This window comes from Pangasianodon hypophthalmus, chromosome 30 (assembly GCF_027358585.1).
Source record: "Pangasianodon hypophthalmus isolate fPanHyp1 chromosome 30, fPanHyp1.pri, whole genome shotgun sequence".
In the NCBI taxonomy this organism is placed as follows: Eukaryota; Metazoa; Chordata; class Actinopteri; order Siluriformes; family Pangasiidae; genus Pangasianodon; species Pangasianodon hypophthalmus.
This window is the reverse complement of record NC_069739.1, coordinates 8,392,103-8,405,478: the sequence shown is the minus strand read 5'-3', so window position 1 is coordinate 8,405,478 and position 13,376 is coordinate 8,392,103. Positions and strand designations below refer to the sequence as shown.

General features: G+C 38.8%; 1 protein-coding gene across 6 annotated transcripts in view; it reads right to left on the bottom strand.

The window, feature by feature from the left end:
* Positions 1–8,995, bottom strand: part of myo6a (myosin VIa) — a 116,641-nt gene extending 107,646 nt beyond the window's left edge. For 4 of the 6 annotated variants that reach the window (XM_026918190.3, XM_053231693.1, XM_053231695.1 and 1 more), the window contains exon 1: positions 8,817–8,995. The gene's annotated coding sequence lies outside the window, so the exon portion shown is untranslated. The remainder of the gene's footprint in view (positions 1–8,816) is intronic. The other 2 variants (XM_053231692.1, XM_053231697.1) reach the window with 1 other exon arrangement.
* Positions 8,996–13,376: the final 4,381 nt, after the last annotated feature.

The following is a 13,376-nucleotide window of genomic DNA, read 5'->3' as shown; positions in this document are numbered from 1 at the left end:
AACTTAAATTATTGTTCTACAACATGGTTCTTCCTGTTACTGAAGACGTGGTTTCACAATGACAAAAATTATTACAAAATCCAACAAAGAGATAGTTTTAATGGTCAAACTGTAAAAGAATAAAAAATGTTTTCCTGATTACACTGCTTCTGCCTAAACTATACATATGATGCTACACATAACCATCAGTAAGTCCTATCAAATTTAAAAACCAAATTTATATAGCAGACATCCAGGTATCTTGTGGTTCTCTTATAAACTGGGTGGAAAAATTAGTAACCCAGGAGCCCAGGACAAGAAGAATACATGTCCAGTATATTATTTTTTTTTTTATTCAAGTAGGAAGGTATAATGGTGATCACCAGCATTTTTACTCTCGTTTAACAACCAGAGAATGAAAAATCCTACTTGCTATCAACTGTCACAAAAAAAATTATGTATTTATTTAGAATGTATATTTAAACATAAAGCACCTTGATGCTGTAACAATAGCACATGCTAGTCGTTCCAAATCATACCATCTGTTGCTCTACAAACATCTAATTTGGCTACTTGAATAAATTAGCTTACGATTTTCAGAATCAAGTGTCACAGGTGTATGGAAACACTGAAAACACGAAAAAAAGTCCAGCATAAAGCTGTCATATATGCTAACTCTCCTGCTAGCACAATACACAACTGTTAAACATGTTGAGAGAAAAAAAAAACGCTAGCTAGACTCAAATCATATCTTTTATTTTCAGTGTGAGGAGAACACATCACAGCTCATAGCCAACCACTGGCTAACAACTTGCTAACAGTTTGTCAGACGAGCAAACACAATGTGTTACCTCAGACCCTTTCTTAGAAAAGATAATGCCTAACCAACAAACAAAGCAACTAGCCTGCTACACTTTATTATGTTAAGTTAGCTACCACTTTTTAGCCTGGACAGTCAGGTTTTTTCCAGGCTACCAAACATTACCAAGCACTGGGCATTTGTCCATCCCTGATGAGTGACATTATTTTTTATTCACATTACTGCAGTCATGTGCTTCTTCACAACAACTGTAGGATGTACTTTTCATACGCCACACAAGCAAGCCTCGACCGAATGACGCCTACTATGTGTTGCAGCATTACTGCAGAACCATTTTAGCGAACATCTGACTAATGTACACTTCTTCCCAGCTGTGTAACATTTCAGATAATATGACAACAGAGTAGCTTTTTTCCTCCAACAATTCCTGTCCTCATCAGGTAGGGCGTACCCTGTGCCGTGTATAAGGAATCCGGTGGAGAATGTGGTTCCGAGCGCCCAATTTAAAAGAATGCTGTCGTCCCAGATGCTACCTCAGACAATTATCAAAGCACTTTGTTTTACTCATTAAACCATCAAGTTAGACTTCTTGTACAAGTCGACACACCTTACCAGTGAAAACAATTACAACTGAAATACATATAAATACAACTTTCAGCCACGCCTTACCACAGGTGAAGTCTGCCCTGGGTATTCGGTGAAAAGTCACACCATACAGACTTTTTTTTTTTTTAATATTCCAGTCTCTTCAAAGCAACACAGAATAATTTATTTGCAACACAATAAGAATAAATGATTGGCTTATTCTTCTGGGACTGTCATGAACTTTCAGTTCAGCACCTTGATTTTTGCTGACATGAGCAAGCCAGGTACTTCAATATCTAACCACATCGCTCAGTCCACACATTTTACAGAGTTTAAAGATTGACAAGCCGTATTCCTATCTATTCCGGTCAAACTCTAATGGCAATAAAAAGGCCCTGACTATAGTGTGACTCCATGAATAAAAAAGTTAATGAATTGTGGAATGGTTTCAAAAGAGTACAGGGAACGTACGAGGAACTGCTTTATAAAAAAAAAAAAAAAAAAAAAAAAAAAAAAAAAAAAAAAAAAGAATTACACTTGGCCTATTTGGTTGTAGCCTTTGAAAGGAATATGTACACACTGCTCAAACGAGTTGCCGAAAACAATATGAGCATCAAAGCCTGTTCCCAGAAGTAACAAACATTTCATGGCACTGTGAGCAAACGAAACTTTGAAAAAAGGAAAAACCGAAGCCAGGAGAAAGTCTCAGGCAATATACTGTACACTCAAAGGTATTCTGGAGGGAAATCCATATAGACAAGTAACAGACCCTTCTTGGATAATCATCTTTGATCTATATTCTCATCACTCCATATCCCTAATGTTGGCGTGATGGAAGCACCTTGAGGGGATGAAAGTCATCATCCTATTTTTCACAGCTAACTTAATGAGATGTTGCCTCAGTACAACTCAAATGAACATGATTCTATAAGATTAAGACTCCTGATTCTTTAAGACTCATCTCTAAGAGTCATTTTTCCTTGATAAATTGAATACTTAAAGAAGAGAAAGAGGCTCTTATTTCCTGAAACGGAGCATCTGGTTTATAGTGATACACCCCATTGTGATAGGGTCGACTCTCAAGTGGACAGAACCAGAGCAGCCGTGGCGCCACTGTAAGATAAACATATAGAATGACTTCAGGATGTCCAGCAAGAGGAAGGAGGTTCCCAAAGATATTTCCCATGACTGAAGCAGCCAGAAAAAAATTACATCACAAAACGTGTACGGCTAAAGCTGATACACAGTACTCCCCAGAACTCCTGCACTGCCTAAGAAGTCCAAGTTGGCAGAACTTCAGAGAAAAGATGCAGTGGGAGAACCTGAGAAAACATGATTCATGACCAAATACAAGATAAAGACTAAAGCACTGGGAGAACATTTCTGCCATGTTCTTTAAACAGCTTAAACAGTGTGGGCATTTACTTGAAGAAACTGTGTGCAAAAATTAAAAAAAGCAAAAAAAAAGCTTGATATATAAAAGTCCAATCTTCCTATCAAGAGCTTTGAGTTAGACATGTATAATATTTAATGAATAAAGCAAGAGCTGCTAAATAGAAAAAGTCAACAAAATCAATAACTTCAATGATTATAGTTTTTTTATTTATCAAAGAATGACATATCATAGTTTTAGTGTTGTGGAACATCCAACATGTAAGTTACTTCCTGTTATCACTTACGTTATAAGAGCTATAAACATAAATGTCATTCCCTGGACTCCCGAGTGGCAAAAGCGAAAAGCCTTTATCCCATCATCAGGAGCTTAGTACCTCAAATCCCGATAATGCCACAGCCATCAATTGTCCTAGAGAGTATATCTGAGTGGGAGGGATGGCAAACAGCAACACTAGCCAATCGTGAGCATCTTTGAGCTCATGTATGTGGAAGAGGGCAGATAGCGCTTACTTCCTGATGCAGCATGAGAAACAGTGCTAAGCTTGGCTTCATGTGTCTCAGAGGAGGCACATTTTTGCCTCACCCACTTGTTGGTAGCTGTTGTGTGATAGGGAATTAGCAAATAATCAAACGGGAGAAAAATGGGGGGAAATACAAAACAACAACAAAAAAGTTCCCTCACGTTAACCAAAAAACACGTCTTTACAGAGAAACTGCAAAACACACCATCCTCCTTTCTTAGCATTCCCCAAAAATTAGCAAAAACCATCTTAATATTATACGTTTTTCTTTGTCAAATAACAACACGCTTTTAATCTGTTAATTATTATTCTTAGTTTACGTACAGCATCCAACATACAAGTTTCTGTGAATTAGCCTTGAGCATAGAAACAATAACATATTGGAAAAAACGCATTAAAATAAACCTGTGAGTCGCCTTGATGTCAGAGCTGCTGTTCTAGAAAATTATTCAACATCTTCTGAATTTAACACATGTATGTTATAAGAATGGTATATTTTGAACAAAAAACATTATATATGCATAATTTCATTGTAAAACTAAGAAGAATGACACTTCACACAAGCTTGACCTGCCATCAATCTGAAATACATTTTTTGTTTCCCAAAGTAGGTGGACTGCTTCCAGTGTCAGTGTTTTCACGTCCATAGAAAATGCTGGACACAGTTTCCTCCATTCAGGCCCATAATAGCATGAACTAAACTGTGCCTTAATAAAATGGGTCAAGGTCTCCTTTAGCTAAGGCCTCTTAATGAGACCGGGCAAAACTCCACAACTGCAACTCTTGAACAAAATACCACCATTCACACACTGACTGTGTTTTACATACAGAACTTTAAATTATTTATTTCATGCGTGAAATAAACGAAAAGATTTGGGTTATAGAAAGATTACAGGAATGCAATGTACACCTTGCAAAGGAATGCACTAGTAATGCATTTTCCCTTCATCATTAACCAAAGTCATGTGGCCATTTAGATCACTCTAGACTGGAAAATGTTAATGCTAACTGATGTGTTAGCTATCAAATTACCAATAAATTACTTTCCAAGTTATAATTATACACCAACGTTGTGGACTGTGGAACAGCAACAATTACACCAAGGCTCTGCTGAATTCTCAATTCTGATTGCTGATGAGGTGTTGATTCATTATCATTTCCTGGCAAATCACAGATTTATATTTATACACATGCTCTAGTATGTTAACATAAGCGATAACAGGAGCTAACATGATTCACAGATGCTCCACACCATTAAATGTAACTATAAATGAATAAAAAAGTGTGTCGTTATTTGTTATTTTCCTATATCACATCTTATCGTGTTTTATTCTTTAAATTGTATCGTCAAAGGAAAGATGTCTTATTATGACCAAATGAGTCAAATAAGGTCTTCTTATTCGGTCTTTGGTTTATATTTAGAGAAAGGCAAATAAATTGAGAACTCTAGAAAATAGAGGAGGTGAAAACTTGGAGTCTTTTCCATCCAACTAACTTTTCATTTGTTGACCACTGAGGCTTTTGGTCATGCTGCAGAGATGTATAATAGAGGCTGAACACGAGTCATGGACACGACTCCAGCGTACACTCCATTCAGTCAGTGACCTAGGCCAGGTTGCTATAGAGAATACACAGCAAAGGTTGGGTTCATTTGGATGTGGTCAGAGCTCCGCCCTGCTCAGATGGCTACAGACAGGTACAGACATATTCGAACTGTACTGACAGTAAAGTAGCCATAACACATGTTTTTCACCTAGCACCCACTCATCAGCAACATTCTGACAGTAGATGTAGGGCTCAGAGTTACTGTCATCATGACAAGTCTAATGAGCCTGTTCCACGCTTGTTCACGCCAATGAAAGCTCAAGTATTGCATCGATAAAGAGAAATAATGGTAGTTAAATTGTTGTTAAAGAATAACTGAATGGTAAGTATTTCAAGAGGAGTCCAAGGCGAGTCCAAAAGATGAGGTCTTAAGTCTAAATAGAGTACCCACAATGCTCTGTGCTGTTCTGGCAGTTAGGAAATCACAAACACACCTCCAAGAAATCCGCTAGTCAATAAGCAGCATTTGTTAAAACCACAGGCAAAAAGATGGCAAACTATATATTCAACTCTTTTTAATTCAGTCACCAAGTAACAACATGGAGGCTTTTAGTCCTTTTCCACTGACATGGTTCCGGGAATTAATCTTGTTTGGCACTAAAAGTTTGTTGGTCTGGAACCAAGAACTAATGATATAAGAAATTTGGGGGCTGTTATTTTGCTTTTATCACAACTCAACTAAATTATTTATATGACTGCTGTTGTAATAAGATGTTGAACCAATGGTCTGAGAGAGAAACAACTACGTTACTGCCAATTTTAATAAACAAACTGGGAATGACTTTGCTAATCCTAATGCTAATAAAACGTCCTTCGAACAGCTACGCAATCAGAATGAATAGCTTAAAGCTGTAAGAGCACTGACTGTCGTAATCATTTGTATACAATCACTTTATGCGGATGCTGTATATGATGTGTTCAAAGCTAGGAGAATGACCTGTAAAATGCTTCACGGTTATTATTTTCCGCCTTGCATTAGTAAACTTGCACATCTGATTACATAATGGTTTGGAGCTAAAAACCCATGTAAACATGGCCCAGTTTCCTGCATGACGTGCTACACTTCATATTCTATAATTAAAGGGTTTCTTTAGTCAGGGTAGTGAATGTCAAAAAATAGGGGGTGACTGTGAACAGAGCTACTGTGCTCAACCCTTATGACATATAGTGATGGGAAAACCACAGGATTTGTGGTCACCAAACAGAGCATGTCTGCTTGTCCACAATGACAACACTGCCTCCATGTTAGAACATTTCTTTGTCCAAAGTAAATGTCCAAAAATATAAATAATTCAACACTCATTCTTGGGTGTGTAAGACGTCCTCAAGAGCCATAACCAGCTTTTAAAACCAAGCTTAGCAGGTGAGTCACAAAACCTAGAGAACAGCACCTCTAGGTGTGTCATGGCACTCAGACTTGGTAAGGCGACACACCCAGTACTCTGGAAGGCAAAGCACAGGCTCAAACACTATCCTTATATCCAACATGGAGGCCAGGAGGACTATATAAGAAGTGGGCCATAGTTCTATACTTTTAAGCTGGATTTATGACACAGAAACCAAACTTTAAGCCAGTATTATGTTTGACCCTACCTCAGCTACCTTGTAAATTTTGCTTACTAATACATGATAATCCATCTACACCTCTTTGGTGCTCACGAATTACCACAAGCAAGCGTAACTGCAATCCAGCATTGAATTGACCGATGCTTCTGCTGAGATGAATGCTGAAGAGCACGGTCCTTCTGAGCCCTTTGCTCCACTGTTAATTTAACAACATGCTGGAGACACAGGAAGTGCAATTCTGTCATAATGACCTCAACTGAAAGTCAGCGCACCCATAAAAAAAAAACAGCCATGTAGACAGCCAGGGCAAAGGTTAAGCCTCTGAATGAACCACATCACTAAGAGCGGAATGGTTAATGATCACTTCTTCCTTCCATTTCATTGTAAACGACTAGAGCTGTGCACCACCAGTTACTAAACCTGAGAAAGACAGTCAGCTACTTGGGAAGTTATAGCTGGAAACAGGCCAAGACTGAACCGAATATATTTACAATAAGACTGCGTAACCCGTGATGTTCTTCATGATGATATTAGATTCAATGAATGTCCAGGGCCGGTGAATAAATGGACCACTTTGGTGCTTTCTGAAGAATCTTGGATTCCCTTAGATCACTGCATCTCAATCATTAAGGTTCCTAATACAGTCATGACCCCAGGCCCATCCCTGTAACATCCCTGTAACCAGGTATTCTCTAAATCAGGGGTTCTCACATGTTCTACAGCCAGGAACCCCTTTAAAACCTTGCCATTCATTGATCCTTGTCTTTATCCTGGTCAGGATCATGGTGAATCCAATCTCAGGAACGCTGTCTCAGGTGAAAGACAGGATACACCATGGATGGGATGCCATTTCCAAAAAAGTGGACCCACTGGTTATGCTTCACAGATGTCTGGAGATCCCTGAACCTCACGTTTGGATCAGTATGTTGGGAGAAGCGATCTATCACGAGTGAGGTAATGAGACTGAATGGAAAACCTTAAAATCTTGAAAAAAAAAAACAGGACACCCTTTTCATTCACCCAAAAGAAGACCTGAAACCTGAAAACAGCCCAGTTCTGCTTGTGTGTAGTCGCTAGTACGACCATCCCTGCACACCTGCACTTTATAATTCTGCCATGAGACACTTTTTACACTGCTTTGCAGCAACATCTTTTTTTTTTTTTCTACCTAACTGCATGATATGACAGTTTACAGTATACAGGTAACACTTTGCACTGGTTTCTTCCATGCATTGCTGTTCTGTTGTCCAGTCTATTTACTGTTCAGTGTATTTATTCTATATTTAGCTCTCATCTCACACTGTCGGGTTTATGCACTTTATGCAGATATGCGCTAAGATAATGCTATAAATGTGTAAAATCAATTTAAATTATATATATATATATATATATATATATATATATATATATATATATATATATATATATAATTAAAAACTGAAAATGACATAACCGACATACGTTTCATGTTCTTTTGAGGAAAAGAAAGCATTCTCTGCTATCTGTCGCCCTAAAACTTTGACTTTTCCTAACTTTCTGAAGTATTAAAATCATTCATTTATCGCAAGCCCTTGCGATATGCATATTGCGATATTTATATCAATAATTTCGATATATTGTTCAGCCCTAATTCCTGTATACTGTGCTACTGCATTATTGGCTGCTCCATGGTCTTGAAGAAACAACATTTCATTCAATACAGTATACGAGGCAAACAGAGGGAAGACAACAGAAAGTCATCCAGCACAAACGACCAGGTTCAAGTGATCAGAAGACCTCTGATGTCTGACCTCTGACCTGTAACCTGGGTAGGTAGCCGTGCTCCTAGTGACACCCTATCCTGCTTGATATCTGCATGGTATTTTTCCTCTACTATCACCACACCTGACCAGGTAACAAGCCCTGTGAGTTGGACTAGGTGTGTTGAGTTGAGTGTACAGGACAGGATGTCTTCATGACTGTCTTCATGACTGTCTTCATGAGTGTCTTTAAGAATGTTTAAAAAGCACGTGCATGCTTGTTTATGTGTATTATTTACATATACTTATATGTATGTAGTGTTTGTGTTGGAGGGTTTATTTAGAAAACATCAGCTGTTCAGATCAGGAGTGTAGGAACAAGGATTTCTTCTTGATTTAAAAAAAAAACACACAGATCAGCTTGTCTGATTAAATATCCCACAGCTAGACATCACTGTGCAGAAGACAGAAGAGACTCTTTATGGGGGAGGACTGAAACAGTGCCAGTCGTTTCCTGCGTTTTGACAGCCTCCATTAGCATCTAGCGCACTTTCCCAAAAACAAAACAAGCAACCAGTAAGGAATAATCCATCAGTGTGTACTCACCTCGTTCCTCTTTGGGCTGGTATACTCCCTAAAGCCTGGGTGTCAATTCACATTAAAGTTCAAGTGCGCACACAGATGTCCCGACCTGCAGATCCCTCTATTATGATCCCTCTCTCTCTCTCTCTCTCTATCTCTCTCTCTTTCCACCAGCCTCCGTCCGACTCCCACAATGAACTCGATGTTCGGGTTGCCAGATAACGCACTAATCCCCTCACACTAATCACAACACTCCTAGCTCTCCACCAAACCAAACCAAACACCTCCCTTCATGTGCCTTTAACGTTCATATACAACCACTTGTGCACAAATATTTTTATCCAACTGAGTGTGATGGAGAATATTCAAATCAAACGGAGATTCGCCCAATCTGGCAACACAGTAACCAGGGGTGGGGCGGAGTGATGTCACAGATTGTCATTAGCCAATCAGAGTGCTGCAGAGCGGCTGTGACGCCATTGCATGCACAGGACTGGACGTGTCTCAGCAGGTGTATTGGTTGGAGTTTGAACTTTTTTTTTTTTTTATTTCCTTCTTAATCCAAGCCTTTATAGGTGAACAGGGTAAAAGTTTAAAGCAATAGACATCACTGCCAGTCTTTACTACACTTACAGTAGTTTTGTATATTTGCATTATATATATATATATATATATATATATATATATATATATATATATATATATGTCTTTAAGAATGTTTAAAAAGCATGTGCATGCTTGTTTTTTGTGTATTATTTACATATACTCATGTGTATATAGTGTGTGTGTGTATATATATATATATATATATATATATATATACACACACACACACACACACAGAAACATAGGTATAGATTCGCAGTGCAATTTAATAGGAACATCTATACACCTGCAGTTATCCACTCAGCCAATCATGTGGCAGCAGCACAATGAATAAAAACATTCAGCTACAGGTCAAGAACTTCAGTTAATGTTCACATCAAACATCAGAATGAGGAAAAAATATAATCTCTGTGACTTTAACAGTAGAATGATTGCTGGTTTGAGTTTTTCAGAAACTGCTGATCTCCTGTGATTTTCACACACGACAGTCTCTAGAGTTTACACAGAATGGTGCGAAAAACAAAAAAACACCGAGTGAGAGACAGTTCTGTGGGTGGAAATGCCTTGTTGATAAGAGAGGAAAATAGTCAGATTGGTTCGAGCTTCCAGAAAGGATATAGTAACAAATAATCACTCTTTACAACCGTGGTGAGCAGAAAAGCATCTCAGCATACACAGAGCATTGAATGTGGAGGTGGATGAGCTACAACAGCAGAAGATCATATCATGTTCCACTCCTGTCAGCCAAGAACAGGAACCTGAGGCTGTCACGGGAACAGAATCACTCAAACTGGAAAAAACAATCACCTGGTCTTTTTCCAGTCTTCAACTGTCCAGTCCACCTGTCCACCATGCCACAGTTAGTCACAGAGATCACACTTTTCCCCATTCTGATGTTTGATGTGAACATAACCTGAAGCTCTTGACCTGCATCTGAATGATTTTTTTTTTTTTTTGCATCGTGCTGCTGCCACATGATTGGCTGATTCGATAATTGCATAAATGAGCAGATGTACAGGTGTTCCTATTAAAGTGGACAGTGCGTGTATATTTACTGACATAAGACATAACATGTTTGTGCCAGGTTGACAGAGCTTAAAGACTTCTTTCAACGTAACTTACAGATAATGCGATGGTCTCAAGCAGACAAAAATTGTGAAATAAACATATTACTGTAGAGCACTGTTGAGCCCAAAATCGTGGTTTCTACCTGTAGTGTCTTGCCTTAAGTGGAGTCTAGTTGACGTTGCTCAAAAACCCCAACACTGGTTGTCTTGTGGCCCTGAAATGTGAACTCACAACCTCCTGATCACTAACTCACAAACTTATCCAATGAACCAACACCTCCTATAGGACAAACAAACATTTATTTATTTGGTAGATGAATTTATCCAAAGCAACTTGCAAGTGAGGCAGGATGTAATCCACGTGTACAGTTGAGCAGGTGAGGATTAAGGGCTTTGCTCAAGGGCCCAGGAGTGGATTAATGACAGCCCTGGAATTTGAACTCACAACCTTCCAAACACAAGAACACAGACAAGCTCAACGTACATTTACTTCAACTTATGTCCTTGTTATTCCCTTTCCATCAGTTGGTGCAAACCTAAAGTAGTGCTTAGTCTGTTTGCTTTTATTATCTCCTCTAAACGCATTTTGGGGGAAAGAATGATAGAATAAAATAATCCACCTTCTTGGCAGGCATTCCACCCATGACTGTGTTTCACATGTTCTTTCTCAATCCATTCTGATGTGTTACGAAAGTGTCTGAAAGCATCAGCACAAACGGAGATCAAATCTTCACTCTGTGTAACCACCGGACATGAAGGTCACTGATAGGCGACATGAATCTACAGCCTGGGCTAGAAAGAAATCAGGCCCAGCCTCAGTTCTACGCCTTTACATTCAGTGTATTTTTCCTATGACCACTTGTGGTGCTTTTTCATTCCACGAAAATCCAAAATCATGTTTTCAAACATTCATTAGCAATGAATATTTTGATTTATTTCCCAAAAATGAAACCTTCTATTGCTGTCTTTTAATTTTTGGAAGACATGGGGGGCTTTGCCCTGCTAGCATATTTATACCAGCCACCCTTACTGTTAAATCTAAGTTACCTTCCTACAAGACAACTTCCCTTTTGCCATGAGTAAACAAAAGAGAGAAGAGAAGAAAGAGAAGAGAGTTCCATTGTTTGGCTGATGCTACAAAGGTAATTTGTGTACATTCATCTTAACCCGCCATCACGGTACAATGGCACAAGCTGCGCAAACAGCGTTTGTAACCTCTGATGGAAACACTGACAAACCAGACCGGGTAGGGGACATAAAAATGAGTGCACTTGACATTTAGCCACAGGTTTATGGATCCCATTGATCTGGTTAAAGCTTTTAAAATGTTTACACTGTAGATGCTGTCCATTATTAAGCTTGAAAGCTGGGCACATCAGCAGCTTCCCTTTATTTTGCAAGTACAGTAGAGCAACCTGATTTTATCTGCCTCACTCTCTGCTGTTGTGGATGGTTTCACATTGATAGTCTAAAGATTTGCATTTCCCCAAAACAGTTTATGTCCAAGTCTGACCCTTTCTTATAATCATCTCACCTACATATTGAAGATTTATACCCAGGAACTGCTGCTGGAATCATAAAGGCTGTCCTATACTCATGCCAGGATTTCACAATCTGCTCATACTGAACATCATTTCAAAAACAATCAGTAGTGTTTTACTTCCTAGTAAAGAGCTGTAGAAGAGTAATGATTTATTATCCCACTATCCGGCATCACCATCCGAGGTTCAATTTTGAGTCTGGTTCTTCTCAAGGTTTCTTCTTTATGTCGCCTCACGGAGTTTTTCTTTGCCACTGTCATTTCTGGAATGCTCACTATGGATCTAAATCTACATCTGGATTTCTGTAATGCTGCTTTGTGACAATGTGTGTTGTTAACAGTACTAAACAAAAAGTACATTGAATTGAAATTTAATTACAAAACTACAAATTTCTTCAGCTTAGATCAGCTGTTTTATCTATATAATTGTTATAAGACAAATAAGGGGCCTGATTAGATGGAGTATGGATGTTTTTAGCAAGGATATTTTGCGTAATTCCACCAAACTTGTTATAGCAAGTAATGAAAATAAATCTGATCACCGAAGCTAACGTAAAAGTCTACACTTTTCATTCATCATCAGTAACCGCTTTATTTATGGTCAGGGACGAGGTGGAACCGGAGCTTATCCCAGGAACACAGGGCACAAGGCAAGACCGGCAAATACAAATAAAATGGTGGAAGCCCACGCAGACATGAGGAGAACATATAAAACTGCACAGACAGTAACCGAAGCTCAGCGTCGAACCTTGTACCCTGGAAATGTGAAGCAGCAACGATACCCAGTGCATCACTACGTCACCCAATGCTACAGTTCTAAGACACATTTGTGTAGACTGCACGTTAAACAGCTGGCAAGTCAGTGATCAAAATGAGAAAACCTACTAAGAGTTAACACCGAATACCAAATCTGATCTAATCTTTACCACAAGGATCCTTGTCTCTTAAAAAAATATACAAACAGACCACGATGAGTGCCCAGAACATCTTCAATTCACCTTGGCACAAAGGCTACAAGTCTCTCTAACTGTCCTGGGTACTTTTCTTCAAAATAATATTCCCTCAACTGGTGTTTTGATGGTAGTGGTAGAAAGTGCTCTCTGACACCTCGCTCCCAAATCTAACATAGGTGTCCAATCTGGTGATGGTAAAAAGGCTTGTATATGCTTTTACATCATTTTCATCCTCACTGATGTATTTCAGTGAGCCCTCATAACCCATGGATGGGGGCGGGGTTATCCTGAAAGATACCACTCCCATCAGGATAGAAAAGTTCCACCACAGGATAAAGGTGCTCAATCAGAAGTATTTTGTATTGGTTTGCAGTGATGCTTCTCTTTAACGGGACAAGTCGTGCCAAACCATGCCAAC